This window comes from Symphalangus syndactylus, chromosome 12, assembly GCF_028878055.3.
Source record: "Symphalangus syndactylus isolate Jambi chromosome 12, NHGRI_mSymSyn1-v2.1_pri, whole genome shotgun sequence".
In the NCBI taxonomy this organism is placed as follows: Eukaryota; Metazoa; Chordata; class Mammalia; order Primates; family Hylobatidae; genus Symphalangus; species Symphalangus syndactylus.
The window spans coordinates 3707859-3735758 of record NC_072441.2 but is presented as its reverse complement, the minus strand read 5'-3'; positions in this window follow the sequence as shown (position 1 = coordinate 3735758).

The following is a 27900-nucleotide window of genomic DNA, read 5'->3' as shown; positions in this document are numbered from 1 at the left end:
AACAGAGTTAAACCATACTTTTGATTGAGGAGATTTGAAACACACTGTCTGTACAAAATGCAACTGGATATTTGGAGCGCTAAGTGGGTAATAATGGAAAAAGTAATATGTTCAAATATAAACTTCACAAAAGCATTGTATGAAACTTCTTTCTGTTCTGTGCATTCAACTAACAGAGTTGAACCTTACTTTTGATTGAGCCGTTCTGAAACACTCTTTCTGTAGAAACTGCAATTGGACATTCTGAGCGATAAGAGGCCTATATTGGGAAAAAGAATATCTTCAAATAAAAACTACACAGCAGCATTGTGTGAAACTTATTTCTGATATGTGCATTCAGCTAACAGAACTAAACCATACTTTTGATTGCGCAGTTCTGAACACTCTTTCTGTAGAAAATGCAAGTGGACATTCGGAGCGCTAATAGGGTAATAGTGGAAAAAGTAATCTATTCAATTATAAACTACACAGAAGCATTCTGTGAAACTTCTTTCAGTTCTGTGCATTCAACTAACTGAGTTGAACCTTACTTTTGATGGAGCCGTTGTGAAACACTCTTTCTGTAGAAACTGCAATTGGACATTCTGACCGCTAAAAGGCCTATATTGGGAAAAAGAATATCTACAAATAAAAACTACACAGAAGCATTCTGTGAAACTTCTTTCGGATCTGTGCATTGAACTAACAGAGTAATACCATACTTTTGATTGAGCCGTTCTGAACACTCTTTCTGTAGAAAATGTAAGTGGACATTAAGAGTGCTAAGAGGGTAATAGTTGAAAAAGGAATATATTCAAATATAAACTACACAGAAGCATTGTGTGAAACTTCTTTCTGTTCTGTGCATTCAACTAACAGAGTTGAAACTTACTTTTTATTGAGCCGTTCTGAAACACTCTTTCTGTAGAAACTGCAATTGGACTTTCTAAGCTCTAAGAGGCCTACATTGTTAAAAAGAATATCTTCAAATAAAAACTACACAGAAGCATTCTGTGAAACTTATTTCTGATCAGTGCATTCAGTTAACAGAGCTAAAACATACTTTTGATTGAGCAGTTATGAAACACTCGTTCTGTAGAAAATGCAAGTGCACATTCTGAGCGCTAAGATTGTAATAGAGGAAAAAGTAATATCTCCAAATAAAACTACACAGAAGCATTCTCTGAAACTCCTTTCTGTTCTCTGCATTCAACTAACAGAGTTTAGCATTACTTTTGAAGGAGCAGTTCTGAAACACTCTTTGTGTACAAACTGCCAGTGGACATTCGGAGCACTAAGTGGGTAATAGTCAAAAAAGGAATATCTTCAACTAAATACTACACAGAAGCATTCTGTGAAACTTCTTTCTGTTGTGTGCATTCAACTAAAAGAGGTGAACCTTATTTTGATTGAGCCGTTCTGAAACACTCTTTCTATAGAAACTGCAATTGGACATTCTGAGCGCTAAGAGGCCTATATTGGTAAAAAGAATATCTTCATATAAACACTACACAGAAGCATTCTGTGAAACTTCTTTCTGATCTGTGCATTCAGGTAACAGAGTTAAACCATACTTTTGATTGAGCAGTTCTGAAACACTCTTTCTGTAGAAAATGCAACTGGACATTTGGAGCGGTAAGTGGGTAATAGTGGAAAAAGTAATATCTTCAAATATCAACTACACAGAATCATTCTGTGAAACTTCTTTCTGATCTGTGCATTCAGCTAACAGAATTAAACCATACTTTTGATTGAGCAGTTCTGAACACTCTTTCTGTAGAAAATGAAACTGGACATTTGGAGCGCTAAGAGTGTATTAGTGGAAAAAGGGATATATTCAAATATAAACTACACAGAAGCATTCTGTGAAACTTCTTTCTGTTCTTTGCATTCAACTAACTGAGTTGAACATTACTTTTGATGCAGCCGTTCTGAAACACTCTTTCTGTAGAAACTGCAATTGGACATTCTGAGCGCTAAGAGTCCTATATTGGGAAAAAGAATATCTTCAAATAAAAACTACACATAAGCATTCTGTGAAACTTATTTCTGATATGGGCATTAAACTAATAGAGTAAAAGCATGCTTTTGATTGAGCCGTTCTGAACACTCTTTCTGTAGAAAATGCAAGTGGACATTCGGAGCGCTAAGAGGGTAATACTAGAAAAAGTAATATCTTCAAATATAAACTACACAGAATCATTCTGTGAAACTTCTTTCTGATATGTGCATTCAGCTAACAGAATTAAACCATACTTTTCATTGAGCAGTTCTGAACACTCTTTCTGTAGAAAATGCAACTGGACATTTGGAGCGCTAAGAGGGTAGTAGTGGAAAAAGGATTATATTCAAATATAAACTACACAGAAGCATTCTGTGAAACTTCTTTCTGAACTGAGCATTCAGCTAACAGAGTTAAACCATAGTTTTGACTGAGCAGTTTTGAAACACTCTGTCTGTAGAAAATCCAACTGGACATTCGGAACGCTAAGTGGGTAATAGTGGAAAAAGGAATATGTTCAAATATAAACTACACAGAAGCATTGTATGAAACAGCTTTCTGTTCTGTACATTCAACTAACAGAGTTGAAACTTACTTTTGATTTAGCCGTTCTGAAACACTCTTTCTGTAGAAACTGCAATTGGACATTCTGAGCCCTAAGAGGCCTATATTGGGAAAAATAATATCTTCAAATAAAAACTACACAGAAGCATTGTGTGAAACTTATTTCTCATATGTGCGTTCAGGTAACAGAGTTAAACCATACTTTTGATTGCGCAGTTCTGAACCCTCTTTCTGTAGAAAATGCAATGTACATTCGGAGCGCTAAGAGGGTAATAGTGGAAAAAGCAATATATTCAAATATAAACTACACAGAAGCATTCTGTGAAACTTCTTTCTATTCTTTGCATTCAACTAACTGAGTTGAACTTTGCTTTTGATTGAGCCGTTCTGGAACACTCTTTCTGTAGAAAATGCAATTGGACATTCTGAGCGCTAAGAGGCCTATATTGGGAAAAAGAATATCTACAAATAAAAACTACAGAGAAGCATTCTGTGAAACTTGTTTCTGTTCTGTGCATTCAACTAAAAGTGTTGAAACTTAGTTTTGATTGAGCCGTTCTGAAACACTCTTTCTGTAGAAAATGCAAGTGGACATTTGGAGCGCTAAGATAGTAATAGTGGAAAAAAGAATATCTCCAAATAAAAACTACACAGAAGCATTCTCTGAAACTCCTTTCTGTTCTCTGCATTCAACTAACAGAGCTGAGCCTTACTTTTGAAGGAGCAGTTCTGAAACACTCTTTGTGTAGAAACTGCCAGTGGAAATTCAGAGCGCTAAGAGGGTAATAGTCGAAAAAGGAATATCTTCAACTAAATACTACACAGAAGCATTCTGTGAAACTACTTTCTGTTCTGTGCATTCAACTAAAAGAGGTGAACCTTACTTTGCATTGAGCCGTTCTGAAACACTCTTTCTATAGAAACTGCAATTGGACATTCTGAGCGCTAAGAGGCCTATATTGGTAAAAAGAATATTTTCATATAAACACTACACAGAAGCATTCTGTGAAACTTCTTTCTGATCTGTGCATTCAGCTAACAGAGTTAAACCATACTTTTGATTGAGCAGATCTGAACACTCTTTCTGTAGAAAATGAAAGTGGAGATTCGGAGCGCTAAGAGGGTAATAGTGGAAAAAGTATTATCTTCAAATATAAACTACACAGAATCATTCTGTGAAACTTCTTTCTGATATGTGCATTCAGCTAACAGAGTTAAACCATACTTTTGATTGAGCAGTTCTGAACACTCTTTCTGTAGAAAATGCAACTGGACATTTGGAGCGCTAAGAGGGTAGTAGTGGAAAAAGGAATATATTCAAATATAAGCTACACAGAAGCATTCTGTGAAACTTCTTTCTGATCTGAGCATTCCGCTAACAGAGTTAAACCATACTTTTGATTGAGGAGATTTGAAACACTCTGACTGTAGAAAATGCAACTGGACATTCGGAGCGCTAAGTGGGTAATAATGGAAAAAGGAATATGTTCAAATATAAACAATACAGAAGCATTGTATGAAACTTCTTTCTGTTCTGTGCACTCAACTAACAGAGTTGAACCTTACTTTTGATTGAGCCCTTCTGAAACACTCTTTCTGTAGAAACTGCAATTGGACATTCTCAGCTCTAAGAGGCCTATATTGGGAATAATAATATCTTCAAATAAAAACTACACAGCAGCATTGTGTGAAACTTATTTCTGATATGTGCATTCAGCTAACAGAGTTAAACCATAATTTTGATTGCACAGTTCTGAACACTCTTTCTGTAGAAAATGCAAGTGGACATTCGGAGCGCTAATACGGTAATAGTGGAAAAAGGAATATATTCAATTATAAACTACACAGAAGCATTCTGTGAAACTTCTTTCTGTTCTGTGCATTCAACTAACTGAGTTGAACCTTACTTTTGATGGAGCCGTTGTGAAACACTCTTTCTGTAGAAACTGCAATTGGACATTCTGACCGCTAAAAGGCCTATATTGGGAAAAAGAATATCTACAAATAAAAACTACACAGAAGCATTCTGTGAAACTTCTTTCGGATATGTGCAATCAACTAACAGAGTAAAACCATACTTTTGATTGAGCCGTTCTGAACACTCTTTCTGTAGAAAATGCAAGTGGACATTCGGAGCACTAAGAGGGTAATAGTTGAAAAAGTAATATATTCAAATATAAACTACACAGAAGCATTCTGTGAAACTTCTTTCTGTTCTGTGCATTCAACTAACAGAGTTGAACCTTACTTTTGATTGAGCCGTTCTGAAACACTCTTTCTGTAGAAACTGCAATTGGACTTTCTAAGCGCTAAGAGGCCTAGATTGTTAAAAATATATCTTCAAATAAAAACTACACAGAAGCATTCTGTGAAACATATTTCTGATATGTGCATTCAGTTAACAGAGCTAAACCATACTTTTGATTGAGCAGTTATGAAACACTCTTTGTGTAGAAAATATAAGTGGACCTTCGTAGCGCTAAGATTGTAATAGGGGAAAAAGGATTATCTCCAAATAAAAACCACACAGAAGCATTCTCTGAAACTCCTTTCTGTTTTCTGAATTCAACTAACAGAGTTGAGCCTTACTTTTGAAGGAACAGTTCTGAAACACTCTTTGTGTAGAAACTGCCAGTGGACTTTCGGAGCGCTAAGTGGGTAATAGTCAATAAAGGAATATCTTCAACTAAATACTACACAGAAGCATTCTGTGAAACTCCTTTCTGTTCTGTGCATTCAACTAACTGAGTTGAACCCTACTTTTGATGGAGCCGTTGTGAAACACTCTTTCTGTAGAAACTGCAATTGGACATTCTGAGCGCTAAGAGGCCTATATTGGTAAAAAGAATATTTTCATATAAACACTACACAGAAGCATTCTGTGAAACTTCTTTCTGATATGTCCATTCAGCTAACAGAGTTAAACCATACTTTGGATTGAGCAGTTCTGAAACACTCTTTCTGTAGAAAATACTACTGGACATTTGGAGCGCTAAGTGGGTAATAGTGGAAAAAGGAATATCTTCAAATATAAACCACACAGAATCATTCTGTGAAACTTCTTTCTGATCTGTGCATTCAGCTAACAGAGTTAAAGCATACTTTTGATTGAGCAGTTCTGAACACTCTTTCTGTAGAAAATGCAACTGGACATTTGGAGCGCTAAGAGGGTAGTAGTGGAAAAAGTAATATATTCAAATATAAACTACACAGAAGCATTGTATGAAACTCCTTTCTCTTCTGTGCATTTAACTAACAGAGTTGAACCTTATTTTTGATTGAGCCGTTCTGAAACACTCTTTCTTTACAAAATGCAAGTGGATATTCGCAGCGCTACGACGGTAATACTGGAAAAGGAATATATTCAAATATAAACTACACAGAAGCATTCTGTGAAACTTATTTCTGTTCTGTGCATTCAACTAACTGAGTTGAACCTTACTTTTGATGGAGCCGTTCTGAAAAGCTCTTTCTGTAGAAACTGCAATTGGACATTCTGAGCGCTAAGAGGCCTATATTTTGAAAAAGAATATCTTCAAATAAAAACTACACAGAAGCATTCTGTGAAACTTATTTCGGATATGGGCATTCAACTAATAGAGTAAAACCATACTTTTGATTGAGCCGTTCTGAACACTCTTTCTGTAGAAAATGCAAGTGGACATTCTGAGCGCTAAGAGGGTAATACTAGAAAAAGTAATATCTTCAAATATAAACTACACAGAATCATTCTGTGAAACTACTTTCTGATCTGTGCATTCAGCTAACAGAATTAAACCATACTTTTCATTGAGCAGTTCTGAACACTCTTTCTGTAGAAAATGCAACTAGACATTTGGAGCGATAAGAGGGTCGTAGTGGAAAAAGGAATATATTCAAATATAAACTACACGGAAGCATTCTGTGAAACTTCTTTCTGATCTGAGCATTCAGCTAACAGACTTAAACCATACTTTTGACTGAGCAGTTTTGAAACACTCTGTCTTTAGAAAATGCAACTGGACATTCGGAGCGCTAAGTGGGTAATAGTGGAAAAAGGAATATGTTCAAATATAAACTACACAGAAGCACTGTATGAAACATCTTTCTGTTCTGTACATTCAACTAACAGAGTTGAAACTTACTTTTGATTGAGCCGTTCTGAAACACTCTTTCTGTAGAAACTGCAATTGGACATTCTGAGCCCTAAGAGGCCTATATTGGGAAAAATAATATATTCAAATAAAAACTACACAGAGGCATTGTGTGAAACTTATTTCTGATATGTGCATTCAGCTAACAGAGTTAAACCATACTTTTGATTGCGCAGTTCTGAACACTCTTTCTGTAGAAAATGCAAGTTGAAATTCGGAGCGCTAAGAGGGTAATAGTGGAAAAAGCAATATACTCAAATATAAACTGCAAAGAAGCATTCTGTGAAACTTCTTTCTGTTCTCTGCATTCAACTAACTGAGCTGAACCTTGCTTTTGATTGAGCCGTTCTGGAACACTCTTTCTGTAGAAAATGCAATTGGACATTCTGAGCGCTAAGAGGCTTATATTGGGAAAAATAATATCTACAAATAAAAACTACACAGAAGCATTCTGTGAAACTTCTTTCTGTTCTGTGCATTTAACTAAAAGTGTTGAACCTTAGTTTTGATTGAGCCGTTCTGAAACACTCTTTCTGTAGAAAATGCAAGTGGACATTCGGAGCGCTAAGTTAGTAATAGTGGAAAAAGGAATATCTCCATATAAAAACTACACAGAAGCATTCTCTGAAACTCCTTTCTGTTCTCTGCATTCAACTAACAGAGCTGAGCCTTACTTTTGGAGGAGCAGTTCTGAAACACTCTTTGTGTAGAAACTGCCAGTGGAAATTCAGAGCGCTAAGAGGGTAATAGTCGAAAAAGGAATATCTTCAACTAAATACTACACAGAAGCATTGTGTGAAACTTCTTTCTGTTCTGTGTATTCAACTAAAAGAGTTGAACCTTAGTTTTGATTGAGACGTTCTTAAACACTCTTTCTGTAGAAAATGAAAGTGGAGATTCGGAGCGCTAAGAGGGTAATAGTGGAAAAAGGATTATCTTCAAATATAAACTACACAGAATCATTCTGTGAAACTTCTTTCTGATATGTGCATTCAGCTAACAGAGTTAAACCATACTTTTGATTGAGCAGTTCTGAACACTCTTTCTGTAGAAAATGCAACTGGACATTTGGAGCGCTAAGAGGGTAGTAGTGGAAAAAGGAATATATTCAATTATAAACTACACAGAAGCATTCTGTGAAACTTCTTTCTGTTCTGTGCATTCAACTAACTGAGTTGAACCTTACTTTTGATGGAGCCGTTGTGAAACACTCTTTCTGTAGAAACTGCAATTGGACATTCTGACCGCTAAAAGGCCTATATTGGGAAAAAGAATATCTACAAATAAAAACTACACAGAATGATTCTGTGAAACTTCTTTCGGATCTGTGCATTCAACTAACAGAGTAAAACCATACTTTTGATTGAGCCGTTCTGAACACTCTTTCTGTAGAAAATGCAAGTGGACATTCGGAGCGCTAAGAGGGTAGTAGTTGAAAAAGGAATATATTCAAATATAAACTACACAGAAGCATTCTGTGAAACTTCTTTCTGTTCTGTGCATTCAACTAACAGAGTTGAACCTTACTTTTGATTGAGCCGTTCTGAAACACTCTTTCTGTAGAAACTGCAATTGGACTTTCTAATCGCTAAGAGGCCTACATTGTTAAAAAGAATATCTTCAAATAAAAACTACACAGAAGCATTCTGTGAAACATATTTCTGATATGTGCATTCAGTTAGCAGAGCTAAACCATACTTTTGATTGAGCAGTTATGAAACACTCTTTGTGTAGAAAATATAAGTGGACCTTCGGAGCGCTAAGATTGTAATAGGGGAAAAAGGATTATCTCCAAATAAAAACCACACAGAAGCATTCTCTGAAACTCCTTTCTGTTCTCTGAATTCAACTAACAGAGTTGAGCCTTACTTTTGAAGGAACAGTTCTGAAACACTCTTTGTGTAGAAACTGCCAGTGGACATTCGGAGGGCTAAGTGGGTAATAGTCAATAAAGAAATATCTTCAACTAAATACTACACAGAAGCATTCTGTGAAACTACTTTCTGTTCTGTGCATTCAACTAAAAGAGGTGAACCTTACTTTGCATTGAGCCGTTCTGAAACACTCTTTCTATAGAAACTGCAATTGGACATTCTGAGCGCTAAGAGGCCTATATTGGTAAAAAGAATATTTTCATATAAACACTACACAGAAGCATTCTGTGAAACTTCTTTCTGATCTGTGCATTCAGCTAACAGAGTTAAACCATACTTTTGATTGAGCAGATCTGAACACTCTTTCTGTAGAAAATGAAAGTGGAGATTCGGAGCGCTAAGAGTGTAATAGTGGAAAAAGTATTATCTTCAAATATAAACTACACAGAATCATTCTGTGAAACTTCTTTCTGATATGTGCATTCAGCTAACAGAGTTAAACCATACTTTTGATTGAGCAGTTCTGAACACTCTTTCTGTAGAAAATGCAACTGGACATTTGGAGCGCTAAGAGGGTAGTAGTGGAAAAAGGAATATATTCAAATATAAGCTACACAGAAGCATTCTGTGAAACTTCTTTCTGATCTGAGCATTCGGCTAACAGAGTTAAACCATACTTTTGATTGAGGAGATTTGAAACACTCTGACTGTAGAAAATGCAACTGGACATTTGGAGCGCTAAGTGGGTAATAATGGGAAAAGGAATATGTTCAAATATAAACAACACAGAAGCATTGTATGAAAATTCTTTCTGTTCTGTGCATTCAACTAACAGAGTTGAACCTTACTTTTGATTGAGCCCTTCTGAAACACTCTTTCTGTAGAAACTGCAATTGGACATTCTCAGCTCTAAGAGGCCTATATTGGGAATAATAATATCTTCAAATAAAAACTACACAGCAGCATTGTGTGAAACTTATTTCTGATATGTGCATTCAGCTAACAGAGTTAAACCATAATTTTGATTGCACAGTTCTGAACACTCTTTCTGTAGAAAATGCAAGTGGACATTCGGAGCGCTAATACGGTAATAGTGGAAAAAGGAATATATTCAATTATAAACTACACAGAAGCATTCTGTGAAACTTCTTTCTGTTCTGTGCATTCAACTAACTGAGTTGAACCTTACTTTTGATGGAGCCGTTGTGAAACACTCTTTCTGTAGAAACTGCAATTGGACATTCTGACCGCTAAAAGGCCTATATTGGGAAAAAGAATATCTACAAATAAAAACTACACAGAAGCATTCTGTGAAACTTCTTTCGGATATGTGCAATCAACTAACAGAGTAAAACCATACTTTTGATTGAGCCGTTCTGAACACTCTTTCTGTAGAAAATGCAAGTGGACATTCGGAGCGCTAAGAGGGTAATAGTTGAAAAAGTAATATATTCAAATATAAACTACACAGAAGCATTCTGTGAAACTTCTTTCTGTTCTGTGCATTCAACTAACAGAGTTGAACCTTACTTTTGATTGAGCCGTTCTGAAACACTCTTTCTGTAGAAACTGCAATTGGACTTTCTAAGCGCTAAGAGGCCTAGATTGTTAAAAATATATCTTCAAATAAAAACTACACAGAAGCATTCTGTGAAACATATTTCTGATATGTGCATTCAGTTAACAGAGCTAAACCATACTTTTGATTGAGCAGTTATGAAACACTCTTTGTGTAGAAAATATAAGTGGACCTTCGGAGCGCTAAGATTGTAATAGGGGAAAAAGTATTATCTCCAAATAAAAACCACACAGAAGCATTCTCTGAAACTCCTTTCTGTTTTCTGAATTCAACTAACAGAGTTGAGCCTTACTTTTGAAGGAACAGTTCTGAAACACTCTTTGTGTAGAAACTGCCAGTGGACTTTCGGAGCGCTAAGTGGGTAATAGTCAATAAAGGAATATCTTCAACTAAATACTACACAGAAGCATTCTGTGAAACTCCTTTCTGTTCTGTGCATTCAACTAACTGAGTTGAACCCTACTTTTGATGGAGCCGTTGTGAAACACTCTTTCTGTAGAAACTGCAATTGGACATTCTGAGCGCTAAGAGGCCTATATTGGTAAAAAGAATATTTTCATATAAACACTACACAGAAGCATTCTGTGAAACTTCTTTCTGATATGTCCATTCAGCTAACAGAGTTAAACCATACTTTGGATTGAGCAGTTCTGAAACACTCTTTCTGTAGAAAATGCTACTGGACATTTGGAGCGCTAAGTGGGTAATAGTGGAAAAAGGAATATCTTCAAATATAAACCACACAGAATCATTCTGTGAAACTTCTTTCTGATCTGTGCATTCAGCTAACAGAGTTAAAGCATACTTTTGATTGAGCAGTTCTGAACACTCTTTCTGTAGAAAATGCAACTCGACATTTGGAGCGCTAAGAGGGTAGTAGTGGAAAAAGTAATATATTCAAATATAAACTACACAAAAGCATTGTATGAAACTCCTTTCTCTTCTGTGCATTTAACTAACAGAGTTGAACCTTATTTTTGATTGAGCCGTTCTGAAACACTCTTTCTTTAGAAAATGCAAGTGGATATTCGCAGCGCTAAGACGGTAATACTGGAAAAGGAATATATTCAAATATAAACTAAACAGAAGCATTCTGTGAAACTTCTTTCTGTTCTGTGCATTCAACTAACTGAGTTGAACCTTACTTTTGATGGAGCCGTTCTGAAAACCTCTATCTGTAGAAACTGCAATTGGACATTCTGAGCGCCAAGAGGCCTATATTTTGAAAAAGAATGTCTTCAAATAAAAACTACACAGAAGCATTCTGTGAAACTTATTTCTGATATAGGCATTCAACTAATAGAGTAAAACCTTACTTTTGATTGAGCCGTTCTGAACACTCTTTCTGTAGTAAATGCAAGTGTACATTCTGAGCGCTAAGAGGGTAATACTAGAAAAACTAATATCTTCAAATATAAACTACACAGAATCATTCTGTGAAACTTCTTTCTGATCTGTGCATTCAGCTAACAGAATTAAACCATACTTTTCATTGAGCAGTTCTGAACATTCTTTCTGTAGAAAATGCAACTGGACATTTGGAGCGCTAAGAGGGTAGTAGTGGAAAAAGGAATATATTCAAATATAAACTACACAGAAGCATTCTGTGAAACTTCTTTCTGATCTGAGCATTCAGCTAACAGAGTTAAACCATAGTTTTGACTGAGCAGTTTTGAAACACTCTGTCTGTAGAAAATGCAACTGGACATTCGGAGCGCTAAGTGGCTAATAGTGGAAAAAGTAATATGTTCAAATATAAACTACACAGAAGCATTGTATGAAACAGCTTTCTGTTCTGTACATTCAACTAACAGGGTTGAACCTTACTTTTGATTTAGCCGTTCTGAAACACTCTTTCTGTAGAAACTGCAATTGGACATTCTGAGCGCTAAGAGGCCTATATTGGGAAAAATAATATATTCAAATAAAAACTACAAAGAAACATTGTGTGAAACTTATTTCTGATATGTGCGTTCAGCTAACAGAGATAAACCATACTTTTTATTGCGCAGATCTGAACACTCTTTCTGTAGAAAATGCAAGTGGACATTCGGAGCGCTAAGAGGGTAATATTGGAAAAAGCAATATATTCAAATATAAACTACACAGAAGCATTCTGTGAAACTTCTTTCTGTTCTCTGCATTCAACTAACTGAGTTGAACCTTGCTTTTGATTGAGCCGTTCTGGATCACTCTTTCTGTAGAAAATGCAATTGGACATTCTGAGCGCTAAGAGGCCTATATTGGGAAAAAGAATATCTACAAATAAAAACTACACAGAAGCATTCTGTGAAACTTCTTTCTCTTCTGTGCATTCAACTAAAAGTGTTGAACCTTAGTTTTGATTGAGCCGTTCTGAAACACTCTTTCTGTAGATAATGCAAGTGGACTTTCGGAGCGCTAAGATAGTAATAGTGGAAAAAGGAATATCTCCAAATAAAAACTACACAGAAGCATTCTCTGAAACTCCTTTCTGTTCTCTGCATTCAACTAACAGAGCTGAGCCTTACTTTTGAAGGAGCAGTTCTGAAACACTCTTTGTGTAGAAACTGCCAGTGGAAATTCAGAGCGCTAAGAGGGTAATATTCGAAAAAGGAATATCTTCAACTAAATACTACACAGAAGCATTGTGTGAAACTTCTTTCTGTTCTGTGCATTCAACTAAAAGAGTTGAACCTTAGTTTTGATTGAGCCATTCTTAAACACTCTTTCTGTAGAAAATGAAAGTGGAGATTCGGAGCGCTAAGAGGGTAATAGTGGAAAAAATATTATCTTCAAATATAAACTACACAGAATCATTTTGTGAAACTTCTTTCTGATATATGCATTCAGCTAACAGAGTTAAACCATAGTTTTGATAGAGCAGTTCTGAACACACTTTCTGTAGATAATGCAACTGGACGTTTGGAGCGCTAAGAGGGTAGTAGTGGAAAAAGGAATATATTCAAATGTAAGCTACACAGAAGCATTCTGTGAAACTTCTTTCTCATCTGAGCATTCAGCTAACAGAGTTAAACCATACTTTTGATTGAGGAGATTTGAAACACACTGTCTGTACAAAATGCAACTGGATATTTGGAGCGCTAAGTGGGTAATAATGGAAAAAGTAATATGTTCAAATATAAACTTCACAAAAGCATTGTATGAAACTTCTTTCTGTTCTGTGCATTCAACTAACAGAGTTGAACCTTACTTTTGATTGAGCCGTTCTGAAACACTCTTTCTGTAGAAACTGCAATTGGACATTCTGAGCGATAAGAGGCCTATATTGGGAAAAAGAATATCTTCAAATAAAAACTACACAGCAGCATTGTGTGAAACTTATTTCTGATATGTGCATTCAGCTAACAGAACTAAACCATACTTTTGATTGCGCAGTTCTGAACACTCTTTCTGTAGAAAATGCAAGTGGACATTCGGAGCGCTAATAGGGTAATAGTGGAAAAAGTAATCTATTCAATTATAAACTACACAGAAGCATTCTGTGAAACTTCTTTCAGTTCTGTGCATTCAACTAACTGAGTTGAACCTTACTTTTGATGGAGCCGTTGTGAAACACTCTTTCTGTAGAAACTGCAATTGGACATTCTGACCGCTAAAAGGCCTATATTGGGAAAAAGAATATCTACAAATAAAAACTACACAGAAGCATTCTGTGAAACTTCTTTCGGATCTGTGCATTGAACTAACAGAGTAATACCATACTTTTGATTGAGCCGTTCTGAACACTCTTTCTGTAGAAAATGTAAGTGGACATTAAGAGTGCTAAGAGGGTAATAGTTGAAAAAGGAATATATTCAAATATAAACTACACAGAAGCATTGTGTGAAACTTCTTTCTGTTCTGTGCATTCAACTAACAGAGTTGAAACTTACTTTTTATTGAGCCGTTCTGAAACACTCTTTCTGTAGAAACTGCAATTGGACTTTCTAAGCTCTAAGAGGCCTACATTGTTAAAAAGAATATCTTCAAATAAAAACTACACAGAAGCATTCTGTGAAACTTATTTCTGATCAGTGCATTCAGTTAACAGAGCTAAAACATACTTTTGATTGAGCAGTTATGAAACACTCGTTCTGTAGAAAATGCAAGTGCACATTCTGAGCGCTAAGATTGTAATAGAGGAAAAAGTAATATCTCCAAATAAAACTACACAGAAGCATTCTCTGAAACTCCTTTCTGTTCTCTGCATTCAACTAACAGAGTTTAGCATTACTTTTGAAGGAGCAGTTCTGAAACACTCTTTGTGTACAAACTGCCAGTGGACATTCGGAGCACTAAGTGGGTAATAGTCAAAAAAGGAATATCTTCAACTAAATACTACACAGAAGCATTCTGTGAAACTTCTTTCTGTTGTGTGCATTCAACTAAAAGAGGTGAACCTTATTTTGATTGAGCCGTTCTGAAACACTCTTTCTATAGAAACTGCAATTGGACATTCTGAGCGCTAAGAGGCCTATATTGGTAAAAAGAATATCTTCATATAAACACTACACAGAAGCATTCTGTGAAACTTCTTTCTGATCTGTGCATTCAGGTAACAGAGTTAAACCATACTTTTGATTGAGCAGTTCTGAAACACTCTTTCTGTAGAAAATGCAACTGGACATTTGGAGCGGTAAGTGGGTAATAGTGGAAAAAGTAATATCTTCAAATATCAACTACACAGAATCATTCTGTGAAACTTCTTTCTGATCTGTGCATTCAGCTAACAGAATTAAACCATACTTTTGATTGAGCAGTTCTGAACACTCTTTCTGTAGAAAATGAAACTGGACATTTGGAGCGCTAAGAGTGTATTAGTGGAAAAAGGGATATATTCAAATATAAACTACACAGAAGCATTCTGTGAAACTTCTTTCTGTTCTTTGCATTCAACTAACTGAGTTGAACATTACTTTTGATGCAGCCGTTCTGAAACACTCTTTCTGTAGAAACTGCAATTGGACATTCTGAGCGCTAAGAGTCCTATATTGGGAAAAAGAATATCTTCAAATAAAAACTACACATAAGCATTCTGTGAAACTTATTTCTGATATGGGCATTAAACTAATAGAGTAAAAGCATGCTTTTGATTGAGCCGTTCTGAACACTCTTTCTGTAGAAAATGCAAGTGGACATTCGGAGCGCTAAGAGGGTAATACTAGAAAAAGTAATATCTTCAAATATAAACTACACAGAATCATTCTGTGAAACTTCTTTCTGATATGTGCATTCAGCTAACAGAATTAAACCATACTTTTCATTGAGCAGTTCTGAACACTCTTTCTGTAGAAAATGCAACTGGACATTTGGAGCGCTAAGAGGGTAGTAGTGGAAAAAGGATTATATTCAAATATAAACTACACAGAAGCATTCTGTGAAACTTCTTTCTGAACTGAGCATTCAGCTAACAGAGTTAAACCATAGTTTTGACTGAGCAGTTTTGAAACACTCTGTCTGTAGAAAATCCAACTGGACATTCGGAACGCTAAGTGGGTAATAGTGGAAAAAGGAATATGTTCAAATATAAACTACACAGAAGCATTGTATGAAACAGCTTTCTGTTCTGTACATTCAACTAACAGAGTTGAAACTTACTTTTGATTTAGCCGTTCTGAAACACTCTTTCTGTAGAAACTGCAATTGGACATTCTGAGCCCTAAGAGGCCTATATTGGGAAAAATAATATCTTCAAATAAAAACTACACAGAAGCATTGTGTGAAACTTATTTCTCATATGTGCGTTCAGGTAACAGAGTTAAACCATACTTTTGATTGCGCAGTTCTGAACCCTCTTTCTGTAGAAAATGCAATGTACATTCGGAGCGCTAAGAGGGTAATAGTGGAAAAAGCAATATATTCAAATATAAACTACACAGAAGCATTCTGTGAAACTTCTTTCTATTCTTTGCATTCAACTAACTGAGTTGAACTTTGCTTTTGATTGAGCCGTTCTGGAACACTCTTTCTGTAGAAAATGCAATTGGACATTCTGAGCGCTAAGAGGCCTATATTGGGAAAAAGAATATCTACAAATAAAAACTACAGAGAAGCATTCTGTGAAACTTGTTTCTGTTCTGTGCATTCAACTAAAAGTGTTGAAACTTAGTTTTGATTGAGCCGTTCTGAAACACTCTTTCTGTAGAAAATGCAAGTGGACATTTGGAGCGCTAAGATAGTAATAGTGGAAAAAAGAATATCTCCAAATAAAAACTACACAGAAGCATTCTCTGAAACTCCTTTCTGTTCTCTGCATTCAACTAACAGAGCTGAGCCTTACTTTTGAAGGAGCAGTTCTGAAACACTCTTTGTGTAGAAACTGCCAGTGGAAATTCAGAGCGCTAAGAGGGTAATAGTCGAAAAAGGAATATCTTCAACTAAATACTACACAGAAGCATTCTGTGAAACTTCTTTCTGTTCTGTGCATTCAACTAAAAGTGTTGAACCTTAGTTTTGATTGAGCCGTTCTGAAACACTCTTTCTGTAGAAAATGAAAGTGGAGATTCGGAGCGCTAAGAGGGTAATAGTGGAAAAAGGAATATCTTAAAATATAAACTACAAAGAATTATTCTGTGAAACTTCTTTCTGATATGTGCATTCAGCTAACAGAGTTAAACCATAGTTTTGATAGAGCAGTTCTGAACACTCTTTCTGTAGAAAATGCAACTGGACATTTGGAGCGCTAAGAGTTTAGTAGTGGAAGAAGGAATATATTCAAATATAAGCTACACAGAAGCATTCTGTGAAACTTCATTCTGATCTGAGCATTCAGCTAACAGTGTTAAACCATACTTTTGATTGAGGAGATTTGAAACACTCTGTGTGTAGAAAATGCAACTGGACATTCGGAGCGCTAAGTGGGTAATAATGGAAAAAGGAATATGTTCAAATATAAACTACACAGAATCATTGTATGAAACTTCTTTCTGTTCTGTGCATTCAACTAACAGAGTTGAACCTTACTTTTGATTGAGCCGTTCTGAAACACTCTTTCTGTAGAAACTGCAATTGGACATTCAGAGCGCTAAGAGGCCTATATTGGGAAAAATAATATCTTCAAATAAAAACTACACAGCAGCATTGTGTGAAACTTACTTCTGATATGTGCATTCAGCTAACACAGCTAAACCATACTTTTGATTGCGCAGTTCTGAACACTCTTTCTGTAGAAAATGTAAGTGGACATTCGGAGCGCTAATATGGTAATAGTGGGAAAAGGAATATATGAAATTATAAACTACACAGAAGCATTCTGTGAAACTTCTCTCAGTTCTGTGCATTCAAGTAACTGATTTGAACCTTGCTTTTGATGGAGCCGTTGTGAAACACTCTTTCTGTAGAAACTGCAATCGGACATTCTGACCGCTAAAAGGCCTATATTGGGAAAAAGAATATCTACAAATAAAAACTACACAGAAGCATTCTGTGAAACTTCTTTCGGATCTGTGCATTGAACTAACAGAGTAAAACCATACTTTTGATTGAGCCGTTCTGAACACTCTTTCTGTAGAAAATGTAAGTGGACATTCAGAGCGCTAAGAGGGTAATTGTTGAAAAAGGAATATATTCAAATAAAAAGTACACAGAAGCATTCTTTGAAACTTCTTTCTCTTCTGTGCATTCAACTAACAGAGTTGAACCTTACTTTTGATTGAGCCGTTCTGAAACACTCTTTCTGTAGAAACCGCAATTGAACTTTCTAAGCGCTAAGAGGCCAACATTGTTAAAAAGCATATCTTCTAATAAAAACTACACAGAAGCATTCTGTGAAACTTATTTCTGATCAGTGAATTCAGTTAACAGAGCTAAACCATACTTTTGATTGAGCAGTTATGAAACACTCGTTCTGTAGAAAATGCAAGTGGACATTCGGAGCGCTAAGATTGTAATAGAGGAAAAGGGAATATCTCCAAATAACAACTACACAGAAGCATTCTCTGAGACTCCTTTCTGTTCTCTGCATTCAACTAACAGAGTTTAGCCTTACTTTTGAAGGAGCAGTTCTGAAACACTCTTTGTGTAGAAACTGCCAGTGGATATTCGGAGCGCTAAGTGGGTAATAGTAAAAAAGGAATATCTTCAACTAAATACTACACAGAATCATTCTGTGAAACTTCTTTCTGATATGTGCATTCAGCTAACAGAGTTAAACCATAGTTTTGATAGAGCAGTTCTGAACACTCTTTCTGTAGAAAATGCAACTGGACATTTGGAGCGCTAAGAGTTTAGTAGTGGAAAAAGGAATATATTCAAATATAAGCTACACAGAAGCATTCTGTGAAACTTCATTCTGATCTGAGCATTCAGCTAACAGAGTTAAAGCATACTTTTGATTGTGGAGATTTGAAACACTCTGTCTGTAGAAAATGCAACTGGACATTCGGAGCGCTAAGTGGGTAATAATGGAAAAAGGAATATGTTCAAATATAAACTACACAGAAGCATTGTATGAAACTTCCTTCTGTTCTGTGCATTCAAGTAACAGAGTTGAGCCTTACTTTTGATTGAGCCGTTCTGAAACACTCTTTCTGTAGAAACTGCAATTGGACATTCTGACCGCTAAGAGGCCTATACTGGGCAAAATAATATCTTCAAATAAAAACTACACAGCAGCATTGTGTGAAACTTATTTCTGATATGTGCATTCAGCTAACAGAGCTAAACCATACTTTTGATTGCGCAGTTCTGAACACTCTTTCTGTAGAAAATGCAAGTGGACATTCGGAGCGCTAATACGGTAATAGTGGGAAAAGGAATATATGAAATTATAAACTACACAGAAGCATTCTGTGAAACTTCTTTCAGTTCTGTGCATCCAAATAACTGATTTGAACCTTACTTTTGATGGAGCCGTTGTGAAACACTCTTTCTGTAGAAACTGCAAACGGACATTCTGACCGCTAAAAGTCCTATTTTGGGAAAAAGAATATCTACAAATAAAAACTACACAGAAGCATTCTGTGAAACTTCTTTCGGATCTGTGCATTGAACTATCAGAGTAAAACCATACTTTTGATTGAGCCGTTCTGAACACTCTTTCTGTAGAAAATGTAAGTGGACATTCAGAGCGCTAAGAGGGTAATAGTTGAAAAAGGAATATATTCAAATAAAAAGTACACAGAAGCATTCTGTGAAACTTCTTTCTGTTCTGTGCATTCAACTAACAGAGTTGAACCTTACTTTTGATTGAGCCGTTCTGAAACACTCTTTCTGTAGAAACTGCAATTGGACTTTCTAAGCGCTAAGAGGCCTACATTGTTAAAAAGAATATCTTCAAATAAAAACTACACAGAAGCATTCTGTGAAACTTATTTCTGATCAGTGCATTCAGTTAACAGAGCTAAACCATACTTTTGATTGAGCAGTTATGAAACACTCGTTCTGTAGAAAATGCAAGTGGACATTCGGAGCGCTAAGATTGTAATAGAGGAAAAGGAAATATCTCCAAATAAAAACTACACAGAAGCATTCTCTGAGACTCCTTTCTGTTCTCTGCATTCAACTAACAGAGTTTAGCCTTACTTTTGAAGGAGCAGTTCTGAAACACTCTTTGTGTAGAAACTGCCAGTGGACATTCGGAGCGCTAAGTGGATAATAGTCAAAAAAGGAATATCTTCAACTAAATACTACACAGAAGCATTCTGTGAAACTTCTTTCTGTTCTGTGCATTCAACTAAAAGAGGTGAACCTTATTTTTATTGAGCCGTTCTGAAACACTCTTTCTATAGAAACTGCAATTGGACATTCTGAGCGCTAAGAGGCCTATATTGGTAAAAAGAATATCTTCATATAAACACTACACAGAAGCATTCTGTGAAACTTCTTTCTGATCTCTGCATTCAACTAACAGAGTTAAACCATACTTTTGATTGAGCAGTTCTGAAACACTCTTTCTGTAGAAAATGCAACTGGACATTTGGAGCGGTAAGGGGGTAATAGTGGAAAAAGTAATATCTTCAAATATCAACTACACAGAATCATTCTGTGAAACTACTTTCTGATCTGTGCATTCAGCTAACAGAATTAAACCATACTTTTGATTGAGCAGCTCTGAACACTCTTTCTGTAGAAAATGCAACTGGACATTTGGAGCGCTAAGAGGGTAGTAGTGGAAAAAGGATATATTCAAATACAAACTACACAGAAGCATTCTGTGAAACTTCTTTCTGTTCTTTGCATTCAACTAACTGAGTTGAACTTTACTTTTGATGCAGCCGTTCTGAAACACTCTTTCTGTAGAAACTGCAATTGGACATTCTGAGCGCTAAGAGGCCTATATTGGGAAAAAGAATATCTTCAAATAAAAACTACACAGAAGCATTCTGTTAAACTTATTTCTGATATTGGCATTCAGCTAACAGAGTTAAACCACAGTTTGATTGAGCAGTTCTGAACACTCTTTCTGTAGAAAATGCAAGTGGACATTCGGAGCGCTAAGAGGGTAATTGTGGAAAAAGGAATATATTCAAATATAAACTACACAGAAGCATTCTGTGAAACTTCTTTCTGTTCTGTGCATTCAACTAAAAGAGTTGAACCTTACTTTTGATTGAGCAGTTCTGAAACACTCTTTCGGTAGATAATGCAACTGGACATTTTGAGCGCTAAGTGGGTAATAGTGGAAAAAGGAATATCTTCAAATATAAACTACACAGAAGCATTGTATGAAACTTCTTTCTGTTCTGTGCATTCAACTAACACTATTGAACCTTATTTTTGATTGAACAGTTCTGTAACACTCTTTCTGTAGATACTGCAATTGGACATTCAGAGCGCTAAGTGGCCTATATTGGGAAAAAGAATTTCTTCAAATAAAAACTACACAGAAGCATTCTGTGAAACTTCTTTCTGATCTGTTCATACAGCTAACAGAGTTAAACCATTCTTTTGATTGAGCAGTTCTGACCACTCTTTCTGTAGAAAATGCAAGTGGACATTCGGACGCTAAGATTGTAATAGTGGAAAATGGAATATCTCCAAATAAAAACTACACAGAAGCATTCTCTGAAACTCCTTTCTGTTCTCTGCATTCAACTAACAGAGCTGAGCCTTACTTTTGAAGTAGCAGTTCTGAAACACTCTTTGTGTAGAAACTGCCAGTGGACATTCGGAGCGCTAAGACGGTAATAGTCGAAAAAGGAATATCTTCAACTAAATACTACACTGAAGCATTCTGTGAAACTTCTTTCTGTTCTGTGCATTCAACTAAAAGAGTTGAACCTTAGTTTTGATTGAGCCGTTCTGAAACACTCTTTCTGTAGAAAATGCAAGTGGAGATTCGGAGCGCTAAGAGGGTAATAGTGGAAAAAGTAATATCTTCAAATATCAACTACACAGAATCATTCTGTGAAACTTCTTTCTGATCTGTGCATTCAGCTAACAGAGTTAAACCATACTTTTGATTGAGCAGTTCTGAACACTCTTTCTGTAGAAAATGCAACTGGACATTTGGAGCGCTAAGAGGGTAGTAGTGGAAAAAGGAATATATTCAAATATAAACTACACAGAAGCATTCTGTGAAACTTCTTTCTGATCTGAGCATTGAGCTAACAGAGTTAAACCATACTTTTGATTGAGCAGTTTTGAAACACTCTGTCTGTAGAAAATGCAACTGGACATTCGGAGCGCTAAGTGGGTAACCGTGGAAAAAGAAATATGTTCAAATATAAACTACACAGAAGCATTGTATGAAACTTCTTTCTGTTCTGTGCATTCAACTAACAGTGTTGAACCTTACTTTTGATTGAGCCGTTCTGAAACACTCTTTCTGTAGAAACTGCAATTGGACATTCTGCGTGCTAAGAGGCCTATATTGGGAAAAAGAATATCTTCAAATAAAAATTACACAGAAGCATTCTGTGAAACTAATTTCTGATATGGGCATTCAACTAATAAAGTAAAACCATACTTTTGATTGAGCCGTTCTCAACACTCTTTCTGTAGAAAATGCAAGTGGACATTCGGAGCGCTAAGAGGGTAATACTGGAAAAAGTAATTTCTTCAAATATAAACTACACAGAATAATTCTGTGAAACTTCTTTCTGATCTGTGCATTCAGCTAACAGAGTTAAACCATACTTTTGATTGAGCAGTTCTGAACATTCTTTCTGTGGAAAATGCAACTGGACATTTGGAGCGCTAAGAGGGTAGTAGTGGAAAAAGAATATATTCAAATATAAACTACACAGAAGCATTCTGTGAAACTTCTTTCTGATATGTGCATTCAGCTAACAGAGTTAAACCATACTTTTGATTGAGCAGTTCTGAAACACTCTTTCTGTAGAAAATGCAACTGGACATTTGGAGCGCTAAGTGGGTAATAGTGGAAAAAGGAATATCTTCAAATATAAACTACAAAGAATAATTCTGTGAAACTTATTTCTGATCTGTGCATTCAGCTAACAGAGTTAAACCATACTTTTGATTGAGCAGTTCTGAACACTCTTTCTGTAGAAAATGCAACTGGACATTTGGAGCGCTTAGAGGGTAGTAGTGGAAAAAGGTGTATATTCAAAAATAAACTACACAGAAGCATTCTGTGAAACTTCTTTCTGATCTGAGCATTCAGCTAACAGAGTTAAACCATACTTTTGATTGAGCAGTTTTGAAAAACTCTGTCTGTAGAAAATGCAATTGGACATTCGGAGCGCTAAGTGGGTAATAATGGAAAAAGGAATATGTTCAAATATAAACTACACAGAAGCATTGTATGAAACTTCTTTCTGTTCTGTGCATTCAACTAACAGATTTGAAACTTACTTTTGATTGAGCCGTTCTGAAACACTTTCTGTCGAAACAGCAATTGGACATTCTGAGCGCTAAGAGGCCTATATTGGGAAAAATAATATCTTCAAATAAAAATTACACAGCAGCATTGTGTGAAACTTATTTCTGATATGTGCATTCAGCTAACAGAGTTAAACCATACTTTGGATTGAGCAGTTCTGAATACTCTTTCTGTAGAAAATGCAACTGGACATTTGGAGCGCTAAGAGGGTAGTAGTTGAAAAAGAATATATTCAAATATAAACCACAGAGAAACATTCTGTGAAACTTTTTCTGATATGAGCATTCAGCTAACAGAGTTAAACCATACTTTTGATTGAGCAGTTTTGAAACAGTCTGTCTGTATAAAATGCAACTGGACATTCGGAGCGCTAAGTGGGTAATAGTGGAAAAAGGAATATGTTCAAATATAAACTACACAGAAGCATTGTATGAAACAACTTTGTGTTCTGTACATTCAACTAACAGAGTTGAACCTTACTTTTGATTGAGCCGTTCTTAAACACTGTTTCTGTAGAAACTGTAATTGGACATTCTGAGCGCTAGGAGGCCTATATTGCGAAAAATAATATATTCAAATAAAAGCTACACAGAAGCATTGTGTGAAACTTATTTGTGATATGTGCATTCAGCTAACAGAGTTAAACAATACATTTGATTGCACAGTTCTGAACACTCTTTCTGTAGAAAATGCAAGTGGACATTCCGATCGCTAAGAGGGTAATAGTGGAAAAAGCAATATATTCATATATAAACTACACAGAAGCATTCTGTGAAACTTCTTTCTGATCTCTGCATTCAACTAACTGAGTTAAACCTTGCTTTTGATTGAGCCGTTCTGAAACTCTCTTTCTGTAGAAAATGCAATTGGATATTCTGAGCGCTAAGAGGCCTATATTGGGAAAAAGAATATCTACACATAAAAACTACACAGAAGCGTTCTTTGAAACTTTTTGTGTTCAGTGCATTCAACTAAAAGTGTTGAACCTTTGTTTTGATTGAGCCGTTCTGAAACACTCTTTCTGTAGAAAATGAAAGTGGACATTCGGAGCGCTAAGATTGTATTAGTGGAAAAAGGAATATCTCCAAATAAAAACTACACAGAAGCATTCTCTGAAACTTATTTCTGATCTGTGCATTCAGTTAACAGATCTAAACCATACTTTTGATTGAGCAGTTATGAAACACTCTTTGTGTAGAAAATGCATGGGGACCTTCGGAGTGCTAAGATTGTAATAGAGGAAAAAGGAATATCTCCAAATAAAAACTACACAGAAGCATTCTCAGAAACTCCTTTCTGTTCTCTGAATTCAACTAACAGAGTTTAGCCTTACTTTTGAAGGAACAGTTCTGAAACACTCTTTGTGTAGAAACTGCCAGTGGACATTCGGAGCGCTAAGTGGGTAATAGTCAATAAAGGAATATCTTCAACTAAATACTACACAGAATCATTCTGTGAAACTTCTTTCTGTTCTGTGCATTCAACTAAAAGAAGTGAACCTTACTTTTCATTGAGCCGTTCTGAAACACTCTTTCTATAGAAACTGCAATTGGACATTCTGAGCGCTAAGAGGCATATATTGGTAAAAAGAATATTTTCATATAAACACTACACAGAAGCATTCTGTTAAACTTCTTTCTGATCTGTGCATTCAGCTAACAGAGTTAAACCATACTTTTGATTGAGCAGTTCTGAAACACTCTTTCTGTAGAAAATGCTACTGGACATTTGGAGCGCTAAGTGGGTAATAGTGGAAAAAGGAATATCTTCAAATACAAACTACACAGAATCATTCTGTGTAACTTATTTCTGATCTGTGCATTCAGCAAACAGAATTAAACCATACTTTTGATTGAGCAGTTCTGAACACTCTTTCTGTAGAAAATGCAAATGTATATTAGGAGCGCTAAGTGGGTAGTAGTGGAAAAAGGAATATATTCAAATATAAACTACACAGAAGCATTTTATGAAACTTCTTTCTGTTCTGTGCATTCAACTAACAGAGTTGAACCTTATTTTTGATTGAGCCGTTCTGAAACACTCTTTCTGCAGAAAATGCAAGTGGATATTCGGAGCGCTAAGATGGTAATACTGGAAAAAGAATATATGCAACTATAAACTACACAGAAGCATTCTGTGAAACTTCATTCTATTCTGTGCATTCAACTGAGTTGAACCTTACTTTTGATGGAGCCGTTCTGAAACACTCTTTCTGTAGAAAATGCAATTGGACATTCTGAGCGCTAAGAGGCCTATATTGGGAAAAAGAATATCTTCAAATAAAAATTACACAGAAGCATTCTGTGAAACTAATTTCTGATATGGGCATTCAACTAATAAAGTAAAACCATACTTTTGATTGAGCCGTTCTCAACACTCTTTCTGTAGAAAATGCAAGTGGACATTCGGAGCGCTAAGAGGTTAATACTGGAAAAAGTAATTTCTTCAAATATAAACTACACAGAATCATTCAGTGAAACTTCTTTCTTATCTGTGCATTCAGCTAACAGAGTTAAACCATACTTTTGATTGAGCAGTTCTGAACACTCTTTCTGTGGAAAATGCAACCGGACATTTGGAGCGCTAAGAGTGTACTAGTGGAAAAAGAATATATTAAAATATAAACTACACAGAAGCATTCTGTGAAACTTCTTTCTGATATGTGCATTCAGCTAACAGAGTTAAACCATACTTTTGATTGAGCAGTTCTGAAACACTCTTTCTGTAGAAAATGCAACTGGACATTTGGAGCGCTAAGTGGGTAATAGTGGAAAAAGGAATATCTTCAAATATAAACTACACAGAATAATTCTGTGAAACTTATTTCTGATCTGTGCATGCAGCTAACAGAGTTAAACCATACTTTTGATTGAGCAGTTCTGAACACTCTTTCTGTAGAAAATGCAACTGGATATATGGAGCGCTAAGAGGGTAGTAGTGGAAAAAGGAATATATTCAAATATAAACTACACAGAAGCATTGTATGAAACTTCTTTCTGTTCTGTGCATTCAACTAACAGATTTGAACCTTATTTTTGATTGAGCCGTTCTGAAACACTCTTTCTGTAGAAAATGCAAGTGGATATTCGGAGCGCTAAGACGGTAATACTGGAAGAGGAATATATTCAAATATAAACTACACAGAAGCATTCTGTGAAACTTCTTTCTGTTCTGTGCATTCAACTAACTGAGTTGAACCTTACTTTTGATGGAGCCGTTCTGAAACACTCCTTCTGTAGAAACTGCAATTGGACATTCTGAGCGCTAAGAGGCCTATATTCGGAAAAAGAATATCTTCAAATAAAAACTACACAGAAGCATTCTGTGAAACTTATTTCTGATATGGGCATTCAACTAATAGAGTAAAACCATACTTTTGATTGAGCCTTTCTGAACACTCTTTCTGTAGAAAATGCAAGTGGACATTCGGAGCGCTAAGAGGGTAATAGTGAAAAAAGGAATATCTCCAAATAAAAACTACACAGAAGCATTCTCTGAAACTACTTTCTGTTCTCTGCATTCAACTAACAGAGCTGAGCCTTACTTTTGAAGGAGCAGTTCTGAAACACTCTTTGTGTAGGAACTGCCAGTGGACATTCGGAGCGCTAAGACGGTAATAGTCGAAAAAGGAATATCTTCAACTAAATACTACACAGAAGCATTCTGTGAAACTTCTTTCTGTTCTGTGCATTCAACTAAATGAGTTGAACATTAGTTTTGATTGAGCCGTTCTGAAACACTCTTTCTGTAGAAAATGAAAGTGGAGATTTGGAGCCCTAACAGTGTAATAGTGGAAAAAGGAATATCTTCAAATATAAACTACACAGAATCATTCTGTGAAACTTCTTTCTGATCTGAGCATTCAGGTAACAGAGTTAAAACATACTTTTGATTGAGCAGTTCTGAACACTCTTTCTGTAGAAAATGCAACTGGACATTTGGAGCGCTAAGAGGGTAGTAGTGGAAAAAGTTGTATATTCAAATATAAACTACACAGAAGCATTCTGTGAATCTTCTTTCTGATCTGAGCATTCAGCTAACAGAGTTAAACCATACTTTTGATTGAGCAGTTCTGAAAAACTCTGTCTGTAGAAAATGCAATTGGACATTCGGAGCGCTAAGTGGGTAATAATGGAAAAAGGAATATGTTCAAATATAAACTACACAGAAGCATTGTATGAAACTTCTTTCTGTTCTGTGCATTCAACTAACAGATTTGAAACTTACTTTTGATTGAGCCGTTCTGAAACACTTTCTGTAGAAAATGCAATTGGACATTCTGAGCGCTAAGAGGCCTATATTGGGAAAAATAATATCTTCAAATAAAAATTACACAGCAGCATTGTGTGAAACTTATTTCTGATATGTGCATTCAGCTAACAGAGTTAAACCATACTTTGGATTGAGCAGTTCTGAATACTCTTTCTGTAGAAAATGCAACTGGACATTTGGAGCGCTAAGAGGGTAGTAGTTGAAAAAGAATATATTCAAATATAAACTACAGAGAAACATTCTGTGAAACTTTTTCTGATATGAGCATTCAGCTAACAGAGTTAAACCATACTTTTGATTGAGCAGTTTTGAAACAGTCTGTCTGTATAAAATGCAACTGGACATTCGGAGCGCTAAGTGGGTAATAGTGGAAAAAGGAATATGTTCAAATATAAACTACACAGAAGCATTGTATGAAACAACTTTGTGTTCTGTACATTCAACTAATAGTGTTGAACCTTACTTTTGATTGAGCCGTTCTTAAACACTGTTTCTGTAGAAACTGTAATTGGACATTCTGAGCGCTAGGAGGCCTATATTGCGAAAAATAATATATTCAAATAAAAACTACACAGAAGCATTGTGTGAAACTTATTTGTGATATGTGCATTCAGCTAACAGAGTTAAACCATACATTTCATTGCACAGTTCTGAACACTCTTTCTGTAGAAAATGCAAGTGGACATTCGGATCGCTAAGAGGGTAATAGTGGAAAAAGCAATATATTC